The sequence below is a fragment of the Elephas maximus genome, chromosome 25 (genome assembly GCF_024166365.1).
Source record: "Elephas maximus indicus isolate mEleMax1 chromosome 25, mEleMax1 primary haplotype, whole genome shotgun sequence".
Lineage (NCBI taxonomy): Eukaryota > Metazoa > Chordata > Mammalia > Proboscidea > Elephantidae > Elephas > Elephas maximus.
In genome coordinates, this window is record NC_064843.1 from 16,293,928 (window position 1) to 16,318,784 (window position 24,857).

The 24,857-nt window shown below is 44.5% G+C and overlaps 1 protein-coding gene across 2 annotated transcripts in view; it reads right to left on the bottom strand.

The window, feature by feature from the left end:
- Positions 1 to 24,857, bottom strand: part of TSHZ2 (teashirt zinc finger homeobox 2) — a 527,090-nt gene that overhangs the window by 203,099 nt on the left and 299,134 nt on the right. The gene's annotated exons all lie outside the window — the stretch shown is intronic.

Consider the following 24,857-nt stretch of genomic DNA (forward strand, 5'->3'; position numbering starts at 1 on the left):
TATCCTCCTCCTGCTCCTGACTCTCTTTCCTTTGTTGTTTCAGGTGAATACAGACCAATCATTGTGCCTCGGATGGCCGCTTGCAAGCTTTTGAAACATCAGGCACTATATAACAAACTAGGATGTAGGGTTTTCAATAGCTGATATTGTAGAAGCAGATCACCAGGCCTTTCTTCCAAGATGCCTCTGGCTGAACTCAAACCTCCAAACTTTCCATTAGCAGCATAACTCATTAACTGTTTGTACCACCCAGGGACTCCACTATAATATAAAGGTTTTCCACTGTGAAATACTCTTGGAGGAAAAAAGACTGGGAGAATTAAAAGTTGTAAAGGCTCAAATTAAGTGATTCAGGCTTAAATAAACAAACAAAATACTGACATCTAATAAATGACTTCTATGTTCCTCTACTGTGAATTGTATTTGTTGTTACAGAAACATTAGCGAATAGAAAGAATTTAGAAGGGAAAGAAATCCAAAACACTATCACCCTTGCACAATAACTCTGCAATATTTCCTTGCTTCTTGCCAGTCTTAGTCTCAATACAAGTTTGGTGACCTATTAAACAATTAATCAACGTGTTCTCTTCAGTGGATAGTCAGTGGATAGGTAGCAGCTGCTCTCTCTGTGGGAAACAGTGGGCTCAGTCTTACTCCTCTGAACCCCCAATAGATCTCAGGGTGCACTGCTACTTAAATTGCACTTATCTTGCTAGCTTCCCTGTATCTCCAACATCTGAACTGTAATTCCTGAGAAGGAGGTCACACACATGTAAATACCCACCTACTGTGGGCCAGGCCACAAGTTTAAAAAACAAAGCAAAAAAAACAAACAATTGCCGAGCTGATTTCAACTCATGGCAATGCTGTGCAGTTAAGGACTTGACTACTAACAGAAAAGTTGGTGGCTCAAGTCCACTCGGGGAGCCTTGGAAGAAAGGCCTGGTGATCTGCTCACAAAAGATTACAACCATTGAAAACCCTACAGAGCAGAGTTCTACTCTGACACACATCAGGCCCTGAGTTAGATTCTGGTAAACACAGCGTCAAGGAGCCCTGGTGGCACAATGGGCAAGGTTAAACCAAACCAAGCCAAACCAAACCAAACCAAACCCAGTGCCTTCGAGTCAATTCCGACTCATAGTGACCTGACAGGACAGAGTAGAACTGCCCCATAGAGTTTCCAAGGAGCGCCTGGCAGATTTGAATTGCCTATTACCCTTTGGTTAGCAGCTGTAGCACTTAACCATTATGCCACCAGGGTTTCTAAAGCCTAGAAAACCCTATAGGGTAGTTCCGCTCTGTCACATGGGGCCACTCACTATGAGTTGGAATCAACTCGACCTGCACACAAGAACAACACAGTGTCTGCACCGGTGGAGCTCAAGGTCAATTGGAAAAGAACAGCCAGAAAACCGACAATAAAGAACAGTTAAAATGGACAATTAGAAAAGTGCCAACCACTCCTGAAGCCCACTTTTCAAAGATTAGACAGACCTATAAAACAAACAATGACACACATGAGAAGCATGCTTCTTAGTACAATCAAATGTACCAGACCAAATGGGCAACTGCTACCCAGAAGTAAGAGGAGAAGGCAGGAAGGGACAGGAAAAAACCTGAATGAATGGACACTGGGAACCCAGGGTGGAAATGGGGAGAATGCTGTCACATTGTGGGGATTACAACCAATGTCACAAAACAATATGCGTAGAAATTTTTGAATGAGAAACTAACGAGCTGTAAACTTTCACCTAAAGCACAATAAAAGTAAAATAAAATAAAAAAAAAAAGTGTGCCAAGTAATTTCTTAAGAAATATAAACTCCTGTCATTATTATGGAGCCCTGATGGCACAGAGTGTTAAGAGCTTGGTTGCTAATCAAAAGTTCTGCAGTTAGAATCCACCAATCCCTCCTTGGGAACCCTATGGGGCCGTTCTACTCTGTACCATAGGGGCACTGAGTTGGAATTGACTTGATGGGATGGCAATGTGTTTTCTTTGGTTTATCACTATTATATATATTTTGGTCTCTTTGACAAGGTTCAGTATAGTGAATATTCTAAATAAATTATTAATGACATAAAGATAATTTCTTCTTACTACCAATCACAAAGCTGGGTGTCTCTCTCCTGTGTGGTTGTATCCCCTCATCACAGCAATCACGTCAACCCATTTTCTTCTCTCTCTCGCCCTCTATGTCATAGTCCCTCAGGGAGGGATGGCATCATGGTCTTCTCACCATCTTCTGTGCCAGTGTAGGTAGGGTCCAGACCCTGATCATCAATTCAGAAGCGCTACCTATCTGAATAAACCTGTGGAAGAGGGGATGTCCTCAGAGCTCAAATCTGAGAAATGTCAGCTATTTTCACCCCAAGACAAAGACAATAAAAAGGTGACACCTCCATTCAGAAAACAAATGGATTTTCTTCACACCCTGATGAGGTAAAATGCCCAGGAAAATAATCTGCCATGCAGAATGGTAGGAATCTTGAGAGCCCTTTCCCTCGCCCTGATCTTTGCCTTTGTTTTTATCTCTCACTCTTCTCTCCACATCTCCAGCCCTGACGTTTCTAAAGTTCTGTGCTTGCCTCACAACGTTGTGTGACAGAATTTTCTTTTAATTAGCATGTTGATAATAGCAACAATAATTCTAATCATTAATAAGCCATTCACCCCACTTAGGAAGAAACATGAAAGGCAAGATGCCCATGCTAGTTTTAAAACGCACGTCACAAGACTGCAGGAAGGCCAGGCGCAATCACTTTTTGGCACTATTCAAGGGCAAAGGATGCTTTTCATTGAGCTTGAGCAATAAAAGCTACAACCACCCTTCCCCGCATGCCTCCACTAGTACTTTTCATAAGGAGCCTAGGTGGTGCAATGGTTAAGTGTTTAGCTGCTAACCAAAAGGCTGGCAGTTCAAACCTACCCAACCACACCTTGGGAGAAAGACCTGGTGATCTGCTCTTGTAAAGATAACAGCTTAGGAAACCCTCTGGGGCAGTTCTACTTTGTCCCGTGGGTTCACTACGAGTTGAAAATTAACTTGACGGCACCTAAAAACAACATATTTTTCATACTGGACATCAGTGAATTATTGTGTAATGACTTAAAAAAGAATTCTGTTTCCCCTAAGTACTGTGTGCTTCGTGAGTCTAGCTTGGTTCCTGCCCACAACGTGTGTCTGATACATAAGGGTCAAATGAACAAATGCATGAAAATCAAAGATTTGCTAACAGGTCTCATGTGGAAGAATACAACTCTAATGCTTCAGAACATCGCAAAGCAAACTGGGAGCCGTCGCAATCTCAAAAAGCGAACTGGCCCAGTGTTTGCCAAAAATATCCATGAAAGTCTGACTGTTCAAGAATTTCTAAATTTTTATTTTCACTTTAAGAGAAAATTAAGCTATTGTATCCTGGGTCCTATCTGGATAACAGACTTCTAACTGAATAAGTATGGATGCACCAAATCTATGTCCACCCTTCCAAATCTATGTCCACCTTTGTGTTCATTCTACGATTGAATGGGCTCCAGGTAAATAGGGAAAGAGACATCCTTGAATTTTTTTAATACAATGTTTCTCACATCATGGAAGAATTGCACATTTCCTTCGTTCCCGACTTTGTGAAACGGTTGTGGCTTCAATTCCCCCACTCAGCGCAGTGGCACCCTCAAGCCTGGGCAGCGCCCCGGGCCACCATATGTCTCCCTCACCATAACTCCCGCGAGCAGCAGCGTTAGGATGTGGCGCCTGGGCGCGTTCCAGGACCGGCCCTCCTGGCGGACCGGGGATGTCTGCGATCATTTCATCTGCTGCCTTTCATATCACTGAACTGAAGCGATCAGGCCTGTCAAGAGCGAGGGCCCAGATGAAAGGCCAGCACATTAAGACAGAGCATAATTGCCAGCTTCTGAGTTTCTGACATTAATCGTTTTACTGAAAGGAGACAGTGGAGCTCTTGGCTCGCTCCCTCTCTCTCTTTCTCTTTTTCTGTCTGTCTTATTGACAACACACAGGAATTATTGGGGAGGGGGCAAATAAAATCCCCAACAATAAGGTTTGCTAATTAAAAATAATGTTTTCTTTTTTTTTTCCCAAATTGATAACACAAAACACTTACTAGGGGGCCACGGGGGAAACAAACTGAGACAGCTAAAAAATGTTTTGTGTTCATCCAAGCACAGCTCTGTTAACGCGTATTATTCCATTAATGTGCGTCAACATAGGGAATCGGCTCACCAATGCAAGCAAGAAGCATACACTTATCATCATTTGATAACATGTTTAATGACAGATTGACGGGAGATTTGCAAATGTGAACTGGCATCACTGTTGCTAACTTCAGCTTCTGCCGCCGCCTCTGCTATGCCAGCATATTTATGTGCATAATTTGATTTCTCAGCCACACTGTTAGTACATTTTTAATATTAACTATGCACGAACAGACAGCCGAACTTAAGTTGCACTGATGGTTGGAGTTCATTAGATTGAAAAAGATGGGCATGCGTGACTAAGATGGAGGTGGCTGTCCAACACCCAGGAAGCAACGCTGAACAGACACACTCCATTCTCAACAAGCCCAAGGTAGGCGTCTCGTGTTGTTGGTGGTGACAGAGCTCATACGAATGCAAGAGGAAGTGAAGGGAGAAGAAGAGAGGATCTGCCCTGGGTGTTTGGTCAGGAACATCACACAGAGCCCAGGGGACTGCCGAACACGTGTTTGCTTTCTTTCCACTGCTTGCTTTCCCCCTAAACTCATCAAGGCTCTACACTCAAGCCCCTTTTGTTTAGCTCACTTCTGGATATGCAAAGCCTGTGCTGAGTGGGCACTCAAAAAAGATGTATTGACTGAACAACGAGGAAGAATTGAAAAGACCTAGCTGAGTTGCATTCATGCCAGCTGGGTCTAGGAATCAGGGCTTAGCACTGCTAGCTCCGTAGGTGATGCTGGGTAATTTGATCCTCCTTTTGTGTTCAAATCCACCAGCTGCTCCTTGGAAACCTATGGGGCAGTTCTACCCTGTCCTATACAGTGGCTATGAGTTGGAATCAACTTGATGGCAATGGGTTTGGTGTCTTTTTTTTTTTTTTTTTTGAGTTCTTGAAGTCCTGAGGCACAGTAGTTAAGAGCTTGGCTGCTAACTAAAAGGTCAACTCCTATTCATTCTTCGTGAACCTTAACCAGAAAATTCTTTCCTGAATAGAAATAGGGCTAATCATATCTATTTTAGGGAGACTCACCAATTTGTAACTGAATTTTGCCCCAACACATAACACTTGTGTGACCTGGATGAATGATTTCATCTGGCTGTGCCTCTGTTTCTTCATCGGTAAAATAGGTAAAATAATAGTTTCTACTTCACAGGGACGCCTGTGTTTAAATAAGCTCATACATGAGAAGTGCTAAGCCTAGCATCTGGCACATAGCCAGTTCTATTTCTGCATTTTCGTGTGTGCAGTTTTTAAAATTTATAAGTCTGCTCCCCAGGCCCTGGAGTCGAGCAGCTCTGGGTTTTAAATCCAAGAACTCCACCAAGTAAAGCTGTGTGGCCATGGCCAAATTACTTAATTTCTGTTAACTTTGATTGCTTCGGCAAACACACAGGTCAAACTCAGAGGCATCGTGTACACCCTAGAGCTCCCTATGGGATCAGACTGAGGTAAGGACTTTGCCTGGAACCCCACCCTTGCTTGGCTCCCTCCCCTTCTGTCCGGCTGCCCGATCCCTGCTGGTTCCTCTTAGGAACACATTCCTTAGGAATCTCTTGCACATGACTCCTGATGCCAGGGTCTGCTTCTGGGGACCCCACTTATGGCACTATCCTACTAAACCAGGAGTCAGGAAACTATAGTCTACAGGCTGAATTTGGCCCTTCGTCTATTTTTGTAAAGAAAGTTTTATTGGAACTTAGCCATGCCCATCATTTACATATCACCTATGGCTGCTGCTTTTGCCGTGCTCTGGAAGAAATGAGTAGCTCCAGCAGAGACCGTATGGCCCGCAAAGCTTAAGCTATTTATTACAGAATGAGTTCACCGAACGCACCAAGTTTTTTCTACCTCAGGACTTTTGCACGCACCGTTCCTATTGTCATGAGCCCCTGTTCCTTGAATCATTTTTTCAGGTCTTCGCTTGAAGTTCACTTCTTCAGAAAGGCCTTCTCTGACCACCCATGTAAAGTGGCCGTCTCTTTCCTTACCCCACTGTCCTGTTTCTGAGCACCTACAGCAGGAAAATTACTGTCTTTGCTTATTGACTGTTGTTATCTTCATCCTTATCCAAGGCCTTCTCTCCTTAGCTCACTTCTGGATATGCAAGGTCTGTACAGAGTGGGCACTCAAAAAAGATTTATTGACTGAACAACGAGGAAGAATTGAAAAGACCTAGCTGAGTTGCATTCATGCCAGCTGGGTCTAGGAATCAGGGCTTAGCAGGCTAGCTCCCAGTAGGTGATGCTGGGTAATTTGATCCTCCTTTTGTGTTCAAATCCACCAGCTGCTCCTTGGAAACCTATGGGGCAGTTCTACCCTGTCCTATACAGTGGCTATGAGTTGGAATCGACTTGATGGCAATGGGCTTGGTGACATTTTTTTTTTTTGAGTTCCTGGAGTCCTGAGGCACCGTAGTTAAGAGCTCGGCTGCTAACTAAAAGGTCAACAGTTCAAATCCACCAGCCACTTCTTGGAAACCCTATGGGGCAGTTCTATTCTCTCCTATAGGGTCCCTATGAGTTGGAATTAACTCGATGGCAATGAATTTTGGGTTTTGAGCTCTTACTCCCATTGAGATAGGAACAACATATTTCATACTCAAGCTGCATTAGCGCCTAGACATTTACTGCCTCTGGTGTTAGTTTAAGGAGCCCTGGTAGTGCAGTGGTTAAGCACTCTGCTGCTAACTGAAAGGTCAGTGGTTCGAACCCACCAGCCGCTGTGTGGGAGGAAGATGTGGCAGTCTGCTCGCGTAAAGACTACAGCTTTGGAAACCCCATGGGGCAGTGTTGCTCTGTCTTGTAGGGTCGCTATGAGTCAGAATCCACTCAACAGCAATGGATTGAGTATTAATTTGCTTGTTTTGACATATTATATAATGGGAGGTCACCTTAAGCTCTAAGCTGTAAGTTTTTAATTTTATGATATAAATTGACCTGCTTTAGGAACCTGGCTATAAAGCACCTCACGGTTGAGGAGGTCAAGAAGAAGTTACGTTGTTGTGTTAATAATGGTTTTAAGGAACGCATTAATTCACAATTTTTGTTGAGGTCTTGCTGTGTGCTTGGCACTATGTCTGAGGTCTTCAAGGAACTTCCTGGTGAGGAAAGAAAGGTACATTTACACACACAAACGTCCGCGGCCCATTCTGTACCCAGCAGCAAGTCATCTTTAAAAGCCGCCCAATGTGTCATGATGTTTCCCTGTTTAAAACCTTCCTGAGAACTTAGAATAACCCACACCTGTCACTGCGGCATGCACAATTGTGTCTGTGCTATGTCTCCACAATTTTTTTTCACAGAGTCCCAGCCATACTGACCTTCTTTCAGGTTCCCAAAATCCTCCTAGCTCTTTCTTGTCTTGGGGCCTTTGCACTTGCTGTTCTTGTCTGAAAACCTCTTCTTCTTGTTCATTTCAGTACTGGATTCCTCAGTCCCTAATGTCTCAGATAACCCATTGTTGCTGAGTCAACTTAGATTCACAGCGACCCTATAGGACAGAGTAGAACTGTCCCATAGGGTTTATAAGGGTGTAAATCTTTATGGTAGCAGACTGCCATATCTTTCTCCCACAGAGTGGCTGGTGGGGTCAAACCACCAACCTTTCAGTTAGTAGCCAAGCACTTTAACCACTGCACCACTAGGGCCCTTGTAGCTCAGATAAAAAAACAAACAAATAAACCCATTGCCATGGAGTCAATTCTGACCAATAACAACTCTACAGGACAGCGTAGAATTGCTCCACAGGATTTCCAGGCAGTGGGTGGTGGATTTAAGCTGCTGACCTTTTGGTTTGCAGCCAGGCTGTTAGCCACTATGCTACCAGGGATCTATGTCTCAGATATCACTTCTCAAAGAGGCTTTCCTGAGGCACCCAAAGTAAACTAGCACCACTGCGACCCAAGCCACCTTACTGATGTCACTCACAGTATCTGAAATGGTCTTGTTTATTTGTTCTTTGTTTCTTTCTCATTCAACTAGAATATAAGATTCACGAGGGGAGGAAAATGCTCTTCTTTTCACTGCTCTATCCTTGGAGCTGAGCGCAGTGCCTGACACAAGGAAACTATACAAATAAATGACTTAATACCAGATAGGTGTAAGTTTTATGAAGAGGTTCATGGCTGGTGCAAATGGCTTCTACTGGACCACTAACCTAAAGGTCAGAGGTCCGAACCTACCCAGCAGCGCCACAGAAGAAAGGCCTGGCGATCTGCTTCTGTAAGGATAACAGCCAAGAAAACCCTCAGGAGCAGTTGCACTCTGTAACACGTGGAGTTGCCGTGGGTCAGAATCGATTTGATGGGAATGTATTTTTTTAAGTTTTATGAAGGAAATAAAGCAGGGTTACCAGAAAGAGACACATGGGAAGGCTGGATCACTATAGATCAGATGTTGGCAAACTATGCCCATGAGCCAAATCCAGCCCACTGGCTGGTTTTGTATGCCCCACAAACTGAGAGTGGTTTTCACATTTTTAAATGGTTTTAAAAAAAAAATCAAAAGAACAATGGTATCTCATGACATGTGAAAATTATATAAAATTCAGACTTCAGTGTCCATCCATAATGTTTTATTGGAACACAGCCACACCCATTCGTTTACGTACTGTCTATGACTGCTTCTGCGATGCAACAGCAAATTGAGTAGTTGTGACAGATACTGTATGGCCTGCAACATGGAAAATATTAACTACTGGGTCCCTTACAGAAAAAGTTTATCCCCTGCTTTCAATGAGCTTTCAGAGAAGGGCCTTTAAAGCAGGTGATACTTAAGCTGAGACTTAAATGTTAGAATGGTTGCTATAAGAATCAGAAAGATTATACTGGAAGTCCCTGAGACTGAATAAACACTTGTGAAGTGGCTGTTCTTCTCATTACAACTGAGCTTTGAATTGTGACATTTAATCTGGGAGTTGTCTGCTGGGGAAACTGGGCAATAGCAAGTAGAGATGAGAAGGGCTGAAGGTGGCTACTGCATCAGTCCTTGCAAGAGAAAGGATGTGCTTCAACCCATGTGGCTGCTGTGGAAATGGAAGTGGAAGGGAAGAAGTGGCAGATCCAATCAAGAAAGATTGGTGACGAAATGGAGAGTGGAGGGAGAGAAGAGAGAAAGAGGAGGTCTATGGTTCCTAAAAGGGGCACCATGTGAATGGTGGGGCCAGTCACAGTCATTTCAGAATCAGAATTAGAAATTTTAGCGGATTTTTTTTTTTAGGAAGAGTGAGGAGATGATGCCTAGGTCAAGTTTCAATGGAGTGAGCTGGATTCGGGGTCATTTCCTCCCAAACAACGCTGACATCATAACCCCTCTGGGCAGACCAATCTCAGTCCAAGTCGCATGACTCTGACCCTGCTCACTGCACCCAGGGATTTGCATCTGACACAGTCCAGTCAAAGAGAGCATCCCACTCTCCCCACCACCGCTATTACTTCAAGGTGTGGGACCTCCCATGCCAACGAAGCTCAGTCTCAATATTTGATTGGCAATCTTGGGAGACAGGTGGTTTTTCCACTGGAGTTCATAAACTGGTAGGATATTAGCCTGGAGTTGGTTCAGACAGTCATTCCATTTTCCTAACAATGAAGACAACACAGAGGAAATGGGAGCTGAAAGATGGGGAAAGACCAAATTCTTTCTGATGGCATACATCCTTTGAAGCTAGGGTTCATCTGTGCATGAAACCAACTCTCTCCTTGAATGAGCCATAAATTCGTTCTTCCTTAACTAAGCTTGACTTGATCTGCTGTCAATGCTAAACAAGAGATTTTGACAAATGCTAATAATTAATATGCCAATTGGTTGTGATTATTGCTTCCAAAATAATTTTATAGTCCATCTCGTCTGAATTCAGGAAGGTATTAAGCTAAGCCAAGAAAGGGACCTCTTCCTTTGACAGCCAATCAAGACACTTTAGTTGGGAAATTCCTCCTATGTTGTAGAAACTAATGAGTTGATGCTGCCCACCTCTTTAAATGATCTCAGCAGAGTCATGCAAACTTGCAGTTGGCCTTCTGCTTCCCTAGATTTTGAACATCTCCTCTTTTGTCTCTGTACCTCTGCTTCTGTAGCCAACCCAGCCCCTCTAACGGACAATCTGGATAGACCTTCCATCTTAAGTTGACTTGATTTTGTATACTATGCTAGGAACCCCCTGAGAGTTCATGTACCTTCTTCACAAAGAACAGAGTATCAGACAGGCTCCAAGATGGGAGTAAAGATAATAATAGCAAGCTTTTTGGAGCACCACCAGGAACAGTGTTTAAAACAGTGGTTCTCAAAATGTGTGGTCCACGGACCAGCATCAGGGTATCATCTGGGAACTTGTTAGATATTCAAATTTTCAGGCCCCACCATGACTTGCTGAATCTGACACTCTGGGGTGGGACCTAGCCATTTGTGTTATAATAAGCCCTCCAGGTGATTCCGATGCACGCTTCAAATTTGAGAGCCATTGGCTTAAAATATTCACTACCTGGCTTATCTCTTTCAACCTTCTCAATCAACCCGTGAGGTAGGGCTATTATCCTATTTTATAGGCAAAGACTGTGGCTTAGATAGATTAGGGCTTTTTCTCTTAGAGATGGTAATGGAACCCTGGATTCAAATCCAGGCACCCTGACCCACACACCTCTCTAGCATGTTCTAGTCAAGATGGACATATCAATTCAGCTGTCCGTATTGTGGTCAGAGCGAGTAGCTCTCATTCCAGTTTGACTGGCAGACAGGCTGTCTCGAAATGACATATCCTGTTGCCTTTTTTGCTGATTCCTAGTAAGCCTTAGGACAAATTTCTCAGCCTTCAAGGAACTTTCCACTTAAAAAAAAAATTCCAAGCAAAGGAAAAGGGAAATCTACAGAGTTGAATCCTGACTTCCAATAAACCTCAACCCAAGTCCACTGGAGTCTGGGAATTGCTTAGCATGCCAGGGAATCTGTGGACATCAGCTTGCAACCTCCACTCTTGAATGTCACCTTCACTTTTTTAAGTCTCTTCTCTGTACTGCATTGCTTCCCAGTGATTACTGTGTGGTTACCGGTGGCACTTGGTTCACTGTGATTTACAGGCAATCACTAATGTTCAGTTGTAATTCCCCATTTCAAATGCAAAAATGGCTCATAATATTCAACACGGGGGCCTCTCTACAATGATATATAATTTAAAAATTAACACGAGGACCGAGGAGACTCTGGAGTTTTGAACTAGGAACTCAGGGATTCAGAGGTTAAAGCTTGACAAGGTGATCTCAAGGAATTAGATGAGCTATTAAGCAAATGCCTCTGTTCTATATTCCCACGGCTTCCAAGCTTTTCCAGCGTCTTCCAACTCAGTTGCCCTTGTCAAAGTGCAAGCAAGCCCACAGATGGTATATTTATATTAGGGTATTTTCCCCCATTGTTGGGAATATTCTCTAATTCCTGACACAGACCTTTCCAATATAAACTGTGCTATTGGTAAGCAAGCAAAGCAAAAAAAAAAAAAAAAAAAAAAAAAAATCAATGCTTAATCTCCATCAGGGGCCAAACGGACCTGAATAGCAAGACCAAAAAGAGCTTATGGAGCTTCTCTGGGGTGCATTCGTCATGCTGTTTACAGCATCACTGACTCTGGTGGAGATGGGCCCAGAAGACTTTGGACAGTAGATCACACAACATGCCTGCTATGGATTGAATTGTGTCCCCCACAAATAATATTGCATATACCGTGGACTGCCAGAAAAGCAAACAAATCTGTGTTGGTGGAAGTAAGACCAGAATGCTCCCTAGAAGTAAGAATGGTGAGAGTTCGGCTCACATACTTTGGACATGTTTATCAAGAAGGACCAGTCCCTGCAGAAAGACATCGTGCATGGTAAAGTGGAGGGTCAGCAAAAAAGAGGAAGACCTCAATGAGATGGATTGACACAGTGGCTGCAACAATGGGCTCAAACCTAGCAACGATTGGGAGGATGGTGAAGAGCTGGTAATGTTTCGTTCTGCTATACATAGAGTCACTCTGAGTCAGAGCCAACTTGAAGGCACCTAACAACAACAACAATAAAATAGGTGTTGAAATCCTTACCCTTACAGCTGCGGTTGTAAATCCATTTGGGAAAAGGGTTTCCTTTGTTATGTTAAAGTGACCCTGTCAGTGTAGGGTGTGTTTTAAACCTGATCACTTTCGGGATATATGAAGAGTGTGTCACTAGACCCAGAGACAAGCAGGAACAAATTGGGAAAGACAGAAGGACATGTGAGGATGGCCAAGGAACTGAGGAACACAGGAGTTACAGATGCTGAGACAAGGCTCTTCCTCCAGGGCCAACAGAGAGAGTCTTCTTCTAGAGTCAGTGTCCTGAATTCAAACTTCCAGCCTCCTAAATTGTGAGCAAATGAGTTTCTCCTCTTTGAAGCCATCCATTTGGGGTATTTCTGTTACAGTAGCACTAAGAAACTAAGACAATGCCCATCTTTCCAGGGAAGGGGAGAGAAAGACAGTGACAGAGATGGAAGGTCAGAGGGAGAAGGAGAAAGAGGGGGATTCAGAGAGAGAGAGAGACAGGAAGTAAGCTAGTATAGAAAGGAAAATACGGTAATGTTTTTGCATGTGTACCGCTTGAGATACTTTGGTGTTCGTGTTGGTTCAAGCATTCATGGCCTTGTGACCAAGTCACTGTTCCCTGGTCTGCTCCAGCATCAAGTGGTTACAATTATGGATTGCAAATTTATTGACATTTGACATCTACATCAGCCTTCCTCTGATCAACAGGACTCTCTGCCGCCAAACCGAATAATTACGGAAGATTTCAGCAGTCGTGGGGATGCCAAAAAGGTCATTAAATCATCTTGAGAAAACAATGTGTTCCTCCATTTCGTCTTGCCAGTAAATCTTTCACTGAAGTCTGGACCACCTAGTGTTGATGCTCAGAGGAGGGGGGCTGAATTACAGAAAGGAGAGAGGAATTAAATTAGGACTGAAAAGTATGAAGGCGAGCACAGCGGGGACCTTTCTTTTTGTACTTCATAATTCCTGGAGAAGCAGAAAAATAGTGGTTTACTTTTATCAAAATGGATTCTCGTTGAGAAATAGGCAGTCAGCGTATGTGTGGTACTTGGGGGTAATCCAGGGGAGACGCAGGAAGGGTAGTTGTATCCTGATTCCCTGGAGCGCACCAAGGCCCCACAACATGAGTCCAGTGGGATTTGTCCTAGTACTCCCCATGTCTTCTTAATTGGACACCCCTTTGTTCTTCCCGAGTGCTGCAAACCATTGAGCACTTGACTACTAACCAAAAGGTTGGTGGTTCGAATTCACTCAGAGGTGCTTGGAGAAAGGCCTGGCTGAGTATCTACTTCTGAAAGCCCACAGCCATTGAATACCCTCCGCTCAGTTCTACTCTGAAGCATATAGGATCACCATGAGTTCAGAATCGACTTGATGGCAAATGGTTAGGCTATTTTGTTTTTTGTCCTTCCTAGATAAATCAAGTTCTGAGGTGACTCAGAATTTCCTTGAATCCACCTGCTTCTCTCCATTCCTGTTGTGTTCTCGGCAGTCCAAATCACTACTACCTCCCTCCTGTTGTTGTTGTGCGCTGTTGAGTAGATTCTGACTCATCTCGACCCTATAGGACATGGTAGAACAGCCCCATAGGGTTTCCTAGGCTGTAATCTTTACAGGAGCAGGTGGCCACAGCTTTCTCCTACAGAACCTCTGGTGGCCACATCTTTCTCCTACAGAACCTCTGGTGGCCACATCTTTCTCCTACAGAACCTCAGTTCGCAGGTTAGCAGGTAACCATTGCACCACCAAGGCTCCTCATCTCTCTCCTAAGCCCACTGCTGTTGTCTATTTGACCCATACCAACCCTATAGCCCAGGGTTTCCAAGGCTGCAATCTTTATAGAAAGAAGACTGCTACATCTTTCTCCCTCCAAGTGGCTGGTGGGTTCGAACCACCAACCTTTGATTAGCAGCCGAGTGCTTAACCACTGCGCCACCAGGGCTCCTTCTGTTTCTCTCCTAGCCTTACTCTAACTGCCACCTACTGGTCTCTGTTTTCACTCTTGTCCCGTCTTGTCCATTCCACACTCAGTGGCCAGAATGTTCTACAAAAAAGAAATTAGATCATGCCACTAGAACCTCTCCAATGGCTTCCTATCAGGCTTAGGGAAAACAAAAAGTCCAAACTTCCTGTGATGTTTCACAAAGACCTGACTTGCCCTGTGCCCACCTCTCAGATCATGTCCCGCTTCTCCACTCCCAGCTCGCGATACTCAGTCACTCTGGACTTTCTCTTAATCAAACACGCCAAGCCTATTACTGCTTCTCCTCCTGGGGATGTTCTGCTCCCAGTTTGCCACATGCCTGGTCCTTACCAGCCTCCTCATTTATCTTCCCTGACCCCCGTAGCTGAAGTCAGTGGCCCTGTCTTAGTCCCTCACACTACCTCATGTCTCGTCTGCAGCCCCTCCCTCCCTCCTGGAAATTATTACTTTGATTTATGTACTCAGTAAATGTCGGAAGGAGTCTTGGTGTTGAACTGGTTGAGCACTTGGCTGTTAACCAATAGGCTGGTGGTTTAAACCCACCCAGCAGCTCTTTGAGAGAAAGACCTGGCAATCAACTCCTTTAAAGAATACAGCCTAGGAATCCCTATGGGGCAGTTCTACTCTGTCACATGGGGTCGCTGTGGGTCGAAATAGACAAGATGGCACCCAATAACAGTAATAAATGTTAGCCATAGTAGTATTATCAGCATGTACCAGAATTGGAATGCAAGATCTGTGTTCCTCTGATTCTCTGTTGTAGCCCTGAACATAGAACAGTGTTTGACACATAGCAGGCCCTCAAGGACGATTAACTGAAGGAACCACTGAATGAGGGCCCCTGATCCTCCTGTCAAGAGTTCAGAATGGCTTGACTCCTTCACCTGAATGCAGTTCTCCACTCTTCATCTCCTGGCAGTTCTTAACCCAGCTGCACAAGCCTCATGGCAGAGTGTTAGCTCTCTGGATAAACCATTTACTTGGTGGGCTGGGAATGCCTCCCACTTCCTCATACTTTTCTGAGCCTGTTAAAACTTGAAGATTCTTTCACATTTTACCAAAGAGGAAACTAACATTTATTGAGCTTCTACTATGAGTCAGAATGGACTTGATAGCAATGGGTTTTAGGGTATTCAGGGCTGTGCACTGTACTAAGTGTTCCATCTACTTCATCTCATATTTGATGAGATTGTCATAACATATCTGTCTCACTGAAGGGCGATTTAGACATTATTGTTATTTCACACCTGGAGGATGTCAAAAGGAAGACCAGCACTCCTTTAGGCTCTGACTCAGTCAAGCAATTTGTTTCTTCCTCCCTTCCTCCCATGCTCCTTTCCTCCCTTCCTCTCTCTTTTCTTTCCTTTTTTTTCTGGTATTTACAGAGTACATATCGCATACTGGGTGTGTGTTCTAAGAAATACAACGTAAGTCAATCAGACACAGCCCCTCCCTCTAGGAGCTTACGGGTGGGTGTCAGTTTTGTATCAGGGGCAACTGGAAGCTCAGGTAAAAGGCCACTGCCCATTCACTTCCCAGCCCTACAAAGTCACCTTCATGGAAATGATGCTCAAATGTTTCAATATGGCAAACATCTATCCAACATCAGTCTCCACTAGGCTCAAAAGACAAACGTTATGCATCCAACAGCCTAGAAAACCCTGTGGGGCAGTTCCATTCTGTCACACGGGGTCACTACGAGTCCAAAATCAACTCAATGGCACCCAACAACAACAACAGTAGAAGTCATCCGATGTACATCCACCAGGCCCCCCTCCTGCCCAGTCTCGTTTCTCTATCATCATTTCCCCTAAACAGGCCTCCAATCCTGTGTTTTCCAGAATGTACCAGCTCTCTCTCACTTACAAGGCTTTTTCTCTTGTCATTCCTTCTTCCCACAACACTCTTCCCCTCCTTCTCCACTTGGTTGGCTTCTCTGCATCCTTCTGGCTCACTTCTCGTTTGGGAAGCCTTCTTTGACCCCTCTTGGCCCTCCCTGACCCAGTCCATCCCCTGTGATAGCACTGGGCACAGGTTAAGGCTTGGTGGCATAGCTGTCCTTCTCCTGTGAAGGACTGTGAGCATCTCAAGGGCAGGGGCAGTGTCTATGTGTTCACTGCTGTCATTCCAGCACCTGCCATAGTCTGTCCCCAACACATAATTGGCATTTACTGTTCAATAAACGTTTTCCTATTTGTCTTCCCAAATGGAGTTCCCTGAGATAGCCAACGTGACTTAGTTTCTGCACATTGTAATTGCTATTGCTACTGTCATTATTGTAATTGTTAGACATAGTCATTCAACTTGAATTCTATGAGTGTTAGATTTTAGTAATTACGAGAGTTGTTGCTGTTAGGGTGTTGTTGGGTAGATTCCAACTCATAGTGACCCCGTGTGATGACAGAACAGAACTGCCCATAGTGTTTTCTTGGGTGTAATCTATATGGAAGTAGATAGGCCTTTCTCCTGTGGGGCCACTGGGTGGATTCAAACTGCCAAACTTTTGGTTAGCAGCTGAGTGCTTAACTCTTTGTGCCACCAGGGCTCCTTAAATTATGAAAGAAGCTTTCTTTATCGAGGACTTCAATGTGCCTGGTAGACAGGCACTTACTAAGTTTTCCCAAATCTCAGCCTTATACCAATACATGAGGTTGGCCTTTGTCATTTGACAAAAGAGGCAACTGAGGTGTGGAAGAGGCAGCTGACGTGACCCAGCCCATGTCCCCCAGCTAGGAAGCAGTGACCCAGCTCTAAGTCAGGCCTAGTGGCTCAGGGGTCCATGTCCCCTCCCACTGCACTAAGTTGCCAAATGTTTCCTTTGCAGGATTCCCAAGGATCAGGAACTCTGTCTCCCGAGAATCACAACGGGCTGTCCCCCTACTTACAAAGGCCTCCCATTTTTTATCCTGTTACATTTCTGGGCTGATAAGGCCCTGACTGGTTCTTTGACTTCTAAGCCAGAGCAAAGACTATCCAAAGGGGACTCATCTCCATGGTTACGGCACACCAGAGAATCCAAAGGAAGGCGGCAGACGGGGAAGTGGAGGCTACAGCAGATCTGGGGGCAGGAGGGAGTCATAAACAATTAGACATGACAAAACCCTCTTGTGAACAAAAATAGAATTATTTGACTGTGAAATCGAGTAATGTGGCATTGAAAATAACATAACCTGAAACGTCATTTATTTTTTTTTCTTCATAAATGAAAAGGAAAATATCAGATAAAACCAGGCACATTTAAAAGTACCAATTTGCTGAAGGGCCGAGTGGTGGAAAGTTGTCTATGTCACAGATTTGGGCTTTCGGAGTACTTAAACATCGTTCTCTGTGGTCGCCTTTTCTCCCCAACTAAGTAACTTACGGGCAGGTCTCACATCTAATTTGGTGTAGTTCCCCGGAGAATTTGACTCTTTCTACAAGGGATGCCAGACAGGTGCTGGGAGAAATGTTGGCCAAAATTCTGGCTTGAAGCAAATCATCTAATTGTTTCCACTTGAGTCCCTGCTTGGCCACTTATTAGCTGGGTGATCTTGCTGCTAAGTTCCTTACTGGTCAGCCGCTCAGCTGGTTTCTTCACTGGTAAGCCAGGTATCTTAGTTATCTAGTGCTGCTCTAACAGAAATAGCACAAATAGGCGGCTTTAACAAACAGAAATTTATTTTCTCACAGTTTAGGAGGCTTGCTGTTGTTAGGTGTTGTCAAGTTGTTCCAACTCATAGTGACCCTATGTATAACAGAGTGAAACACTGCCTGGTCCTGTGCCAGCCTCATGATCGTTGCTATGCTTAAGCCCATTGTTGCAGCCACTGTGTCAGTCCACCCTGAATTCAGAGCACAAGCTCTAGGGGAAGACTTTCTCTCTCTGTTGGCTCTGGGGGTAAGGCCCTTGTCTCTTTCCAGCTTCTGTTTCTTGGTTCCTTGGAGATCGCATGTGGCGTGACATCTGTCTTCCCGCATCTCTGCTTGCCTGCGTGCTTGGCTGCTGGCTCAATCTGTTCTTTTGTATCTCAGAAGACACTATTTAAGACATACTTTAGGCTAATACTGCCTAAAAAACCCATTGCCATTGAGTAGATTCCGACTCATAGTGACCCTATAGGACAGAGTACAACTGCCCCATAGAGTTTCCAAGGAGCACCTGGTGGATCTGAACTGCCGACGTTTTGGTTAGCAGCCATAGCTCTTAACAACTACATCACCTGGATTTCCAACCACAGGTATAGGGGTTAGGATTTACAACACATATTTTTGGGGTACACCGTTCAATCCATAACACCGAATATGATCACAGTCCTTCCTTTACAGAGTCTAGGATGAAAAGTAGTTGGGATAATATATGTAAAGAGCCTGGCAAATTGCTGGGACACTGTAACTGTTCGATCACCATTAGTCCTCTGTCAATATTGACAAGAAGAATGGTGATAAAGGACACTGCCAGGCGTTGCTTTAAACACTCCACTTTGTTACCACACTTAACCAACAATCTTCTTCCTTTTCCTCCTTCTCTTCCCTCTTTCCCTCTTCCTTCTTCAGCTCGCCTCCTCTTCTTCCACCTTGTAAAAAATTTTTTATTGTTCTTTTGGTGAAGGTTTACAGTGCAAATTAGTTTCTTGTTCAAAAATTTAGACATAAGTTGTTTTGTGACTTTGGTTGCAATCTCTGCAATGTGTCAGCACTCTCCCCCATTCCCTTTCCACCCCCCAGGTTCCCATGTCCAATTGTCCAGTCTTCCTGCCCCTTCCTCCCTTCTCGTCTTTGCGTTTGGGTCAGTGTTGCCCATTTGGTTTCGTATACTCGATTGAACTAAGAAGCAGTTCCTCACGTGTGTTATTGTTTGTTTTATAAGCCTATCTAATCTTTGGCTGAAAGGTGGACTTTGGGAGTGGCTTCAGTTCTGAGTTAGCAGGGTGTCTGGGGACCATACACCCTTTCCTTCCCAGCATGGCAAAGCCACCAGTGAATTTTGGATTACATAGCACAGTAGTTTTTCAAGGTAGCTGGTGGCAAGGAGATCGGAGGGGGAGTCAGAAGGAAGAAAATGGCAGGCTTATGCTCTATTCCATCCTTTTTCAGGGGCACCCAATCACCACCCAACATTTTCATATTTTTTTCTCCAGAGCTGTTTTAGTTAAAACTGTATTCACAGTCTCTCCTTATTTCTTCAAAGACAATGGCACAATCCATCCCATAGCTTGATTTAAGACTTAAGCAAACGAAGGGGATTTTTTTTTCATGCCTGGAGATCCAGGCAGAGGGAATAGAGAGAGGCAGGTGAGATTTGCCAAGCACTTGCTTTGTGTAAGAAGCCCCGATGGTGCCGTGGTTAAGTGCTTGGTTGCTAATGGAAAGGTGGGCAGTTCTGACCCACCAGCTGCTCTGCAGGAGGAAGATGTGGCAGTCTGCTTCCATAAGGATTAAAGCCTTGGAAACCCTATGGGACAGTTCTACTCTGTCCTACAGTGTCGCGGAGAGTCGGAATCAACTTGGCTGCAACGGGTTTGTTTTTTTGTTCGGCTTTGCTTTGTGTGGCCGATCCAGTGCCAAGCATTGCTTGTGTACTGCTCACTTAATCCTCAACACAAGCTGATGTGAGAGGGAGGGAACCACAAGGCCACTTACTGCCACCCAACGGTGCCCAACTGTACTCAACGCAGAGTTCCTGAATGAATGAAAGGCTAAGCTTCATGTAGAAAACTCTATGCCAACTATAGGGCTAATGATCATTGAGCAGAATCTGGTTCAGCCACATTCCTTTACCTACTGGCCAAAGTGCTGAGTAACCTGCAAGAACATGTATTGGGGCTAAAGTTGGTGAGACTGTAGAAACAGGAATCTTGCGCCCATTGGTTCATTCCAGGCCTCTGACCATTGGACAGGGGCCTGGGCATGCAAGAACATTCTACTCTATGTAGCAACTACAGCTGGGTCATGGTCACATACAGAAAAATCATCAATATGCTAAAACTCTCTGCACTTTAAATGCACCACACTTTGAAACCCTGAGAGCTTAGCCTATACCCTGTGGATGCTGGGTGCCAGAGACCTGGGGCTGTGTCCAGCAGATCTGGCCTGCAGCCCCAGCCCTGCCACTTGCTGCTGTGAGTCTTAGGCTGCTGAGGCACCTTCTCTGAGCCTCAGCTTCCTCATCTCTAAAATAGGAATAAGATCCACCTTGCAGTTTTGCTGTGAGGATTAAGCAAATACCATAGGCCAAAATGTCTTAGGTAACATCAGGTTAGGTAAATATCAGTCCTTATTGCTATTACTTATAAGTGGAATTTGAATATGAAGGGCACTCATCATTTCACCAGTTATACCAGAGACCTATTTCTTGCTCTGAAGCAAGAGAGGTACCAGGAAAACTCGTCCCAGTTTGCCTGGGATTTTCCTGGTTTGAATTCCATATCCCAGAAGCCCCTCACCCCTACCTCACTCTGATGATTTTTTACCCTACGGGAGAGCCCCACCTGCCTTCCTACATTTACTTGGTGACATCAAAGAAGAAAGTGCTATTTTCCAAAGAACCACCCAGCATGTCTAGAGAAAGGGAGAGGTGGCATTTACAGTAAGTTCTCAAAGTCCTAGAGTTGTTGGGGACCAGACCGGCGGCCATGGAAATGGACAAAGATCACCTGGAGCAGAGTCAGTCTCTCCATCTGACTTGCTACCAGATTCAGAGCTTGCAAAGTCAGTGGCCCAGGAGTTAAATCTGGTCTCCAAAATGCTGTCTTTGGTTTGAAGTGTGTGCAAGAAGAAACCAAACCCAAATCCAAACCAAAACAAAAGACACCAATAAAAAACTCTGAATTTAAACATTGAGAGACTTGACAGGAATGCCTGGATTTCTTACTTCTTTGGAAGAACTGCTGGAGCTAGGCAGGGCTCCTGCTTTCATTTGCAATGGCTACCATCGGCTCTGCTGAAGTCCTTTATGTTACCTGCTTGGCCCCTGGAGCACCTGTTTTGCAACCCCTAATCGTGTTTGGTGGAGTCCTGGTGGCGTAGTGGTTAGGAGCTGGGTTGCTAACCAAAAGATCAACAGTTTGAATCCACCAGCCGCTCCTTGGAAACCCTGTGGGGGCAGTTCTTCTCTGTCCAATAGGGTTGCTATCAGTTGGAATTGACTTGACAGCAACGGGTAATCATGTCTGGTAAAGCAGAGGGTTAGTGAAAACCAGGAAAACCGTCCATGGCATGGATTGATACAATGGCTGCAACAATGGGCTCAAACACACCAACGACCGTGAACACGGCAGAGCAGGGCAGCTTCTTGTTCCTTTGTACATGAGGGCACTGTGAGTTCGGAGCTGGTTTCACAGCAACTACCAACAACAATATCCAGGCACCATATCCGCCATTTGCTGTATATTTTTTTTTTTTTTTTTAAGCATCCCATGGTCTTGATGTTTTGTTTTTGAATAAATTTGTGTGTGTGGCTGTGAGAGGCGGGTAGGTGGGGATGACCCTGTGGCAAAATGAGCAAACTCGCCAAAACTCCGTTGAGAAAGGATCTGGTCTGTGGGCCCCTACAGTACAATTTCTGAGTTGAAAAATACCTATTTTCATTAATTTTGATAGCCAAAAGGCATGGAACCAGCTCAACAGAAAAGCTTTCTCTGCCTACATATATCACGTGCCTCCTGCAAATAAACAAACACATAGGTAAACAAAGAAATAAATGATTATTCCAAGGAGGGGAAAACAAAACAAAACAAAAACCAAAAATCAACACCACTTCCCACCTAGCCCTGGCTTCCCGGGCCTCCAGAGGTAGATGCTGTGAGCAGCACCTCAAAGTTTTCTAAAACCCCCAAGTGTGACCTGCCTTTGGCTCCAGGCATCCCTCCCCAGGTGAGCATCGCTGGCTTTCCCAGGAGAACGTGACATGCAGGATTTTCAACACATTCTTGCTCTTTGGGAGGCGAGTCAGGGAAGAAAGCAAACCACACACCAAACCCCCTTTTCCCCTGGTCCCCTTAACACATCCCGTTATCTCCCCGGCCTACAGATCATTTAACAAACTGCCCTGTGATTCTCGCAGGGCGTGGCGTGGTGACTGATTTAAAATCCCCGCATTGCTAAAAGTGCATTGTTCTTCATCAAGTTGAGTCATTTTTATGTGAAGTGTCAAGCTCCCTAACAAATAACTCCTGCCAGACAAATCAAGTTCCTCGTCTTAGCGCCGCGGCTAAATAGTTTATAGCTTTAATCTGCTCACCGAGGTGTGCAGTCTATGACAGTAATTATAAATGCAAGGAGAAATTATAGCTGAATGTTTTAACTGCATTAGGAGCTGTTTGATGAACAATCATGAGCGCCTGCTCATTTCCAACAATAGAGGGCAAGTTAGTGTCAACGCATTAGAGAGATTTCAGTTCTGCATGGTTTTTTCTTCCATTTACCACGGAATGTCACTTGTCTCTAGAAAGTAGGGGGAAAAAAAGAAAGCACCGTGGAAGGCTTTAAACTTGATAGTTAAAAAAAAAAAAAAAAAACAGACAAAGGGAGAAATGCAGGAAAAAACTGTTTATCACAATGATGTCTTTTTTTTTTCATTTTCTGTTTTGTTTGGCGGCAGGTTCGGTATCAAATTAGCTCGTTGGAGGTAACTGCTTGTTTTACTTACTAGAGGCCTTAAAAAATCCCGCCCAAGTCATTTTGCCAGAAGCCTTTATAGAGAAACTCTTCTTTAAATGAAGGGCAAGTTCAAAGGCAGCCCAGAGAGAAGCTCTGGTGACTGCGTGGCTTCCTCTGCGCGATCTGAGTTGCCATCTGCAATGACCTAAGCTAATGACACAATTTGGCGCTTTATTTTCCCCTCCTCTCTTTCGCAGAGAGACGTTTTTAATTTCGCTGAAGAATTACACAAATGTATTTTAAAGACATAAATCCATATAAAAAATATGAGCTAATTAAAACATTGCACTCCCTGTCGCTCATGGATTTTCAATTTAACGAAAGGAAAAAAAAAAAGAATTGCATCTGGTTAAATGAAAAGATGATACTGATCGCAGATTGGAGTAAATGAAAAATCGTGTTACTCTATATTAAAGCACCAAATTATCCGCGTCAGGATGGAGCGTTCAGAAGTCCAAATGAGGGGAAAAGCGCCACAGAGAAGGAGCTGCGCGCCACGCAGGGGGAGTGACAGCAGATCTCTGGGATCAGATGAAAAACGGTGAGAAACCGTGGACTTGTTTCTTGTTGCTTTATAAATGCTATAGTCTCAGGCTCGACCCTAACCTCCTAGCCTCATTTTGCTCCTCAAATATGAACTCCCAAGAGTCAGGATGGGGATCGGGGATCTAAAAGAATTCTTATATATATGTATTTTCCCTAGAACTTGGGTCGTTTCTTGGTTAGACCTTGTATGGTAAATGTATAATTACCTGATTGAGCAAGGTAACAAAAATAAAGAAGAACAAGAATGCTTTGCTTGACCTTGCAGGTCAGTCCCAGGCTCCCGAGTTGCCAACGTTTGATTTACAGCTGGGGCTTCCGAGATGTCCAGGGAAGCCCACGCTCTGTCTCTCAACCCTCAAGCCACACTTCAGTCTTTTCCCTGACCCAAGGGGTGTGCCTAGAAGCCATCAGTCAAGGTGGAGGAGAAGCCAAGAGACAGGAGAAGAAATGTTCTCCTGAGGAGCACTGAGCAGTCCTGGGTTCCAGTTTAGCTTAACACAGGAAGCCTTCAGCTGAACGCAAACCCAGGGCTGCTCAACACTTCCTGTGTGTTCTTGGCCAAGTCACGAAGCCCTTGGAGCTTCAGTTTTACCTCTGCACAATGAGGATGATGTAAGTAACCAGCCATGCCTGGCTCACTGGATGAGGTCAGTAAGTGGTAGTTTTGCTATCATTGTTATCATTATAATGAAATAAGCAGGTTGATATTTTCATGGGGACACCTACCTAGATATTAATTAGTTCAACTTGCTAAGAATCTGCAGGTTCCATATGCTTCAGATGAAGTTTAAGAACACAGCAGGGGCCGATGGAGATGGTTTAGAACTACTCTTGAACCTGCTATGTCCTAGGCTTTATGAAAAAGAATTGTACACATTTATTTAATACTCGCAACTTTTCTGTGAGAGGGACTTTACTGTCTGCATTTCATTGCCACAAAAATGGGGCATGTCTTAGAGAAAGGAGTCCCTGAGTGCTGCAAATGGTTAAATGCTCGACTACTAGCTGAAAGGTTGGCAGTTCAAACCCACCCAGAGTTGCCTCAGAAGACAGGCCTGGCAATCTGCTTCTGAAAAGTCACAGCCTTGAAAACTTTATGGAGCAGTTATATTCTGCACACATGGACCCGCCATGAGTTGGACTGACTTGATGGCAATGAAAAACAACATCTTAGAGAGAATAGAGAAGTGGGTTTGAAGCCAAGTGCTTACAGAGCCAGAGTTCTTCCCCCAACACAACACTGCCTCTGTGACCCCTATTCTACTCCTGAGCTTCCCCGTGGACTGGTCTCCATTCAGTACTGACCCTAGAGTTGCTCAGCTTTGTGTCACTTGCCTCGAAGGCAGACTCTTGTCCTGGTCACTGGTTCATTCCCTGGGCTTGGCACAATGACTGGTATGGAGTGACGCTTGCTAGATATGTGATGAA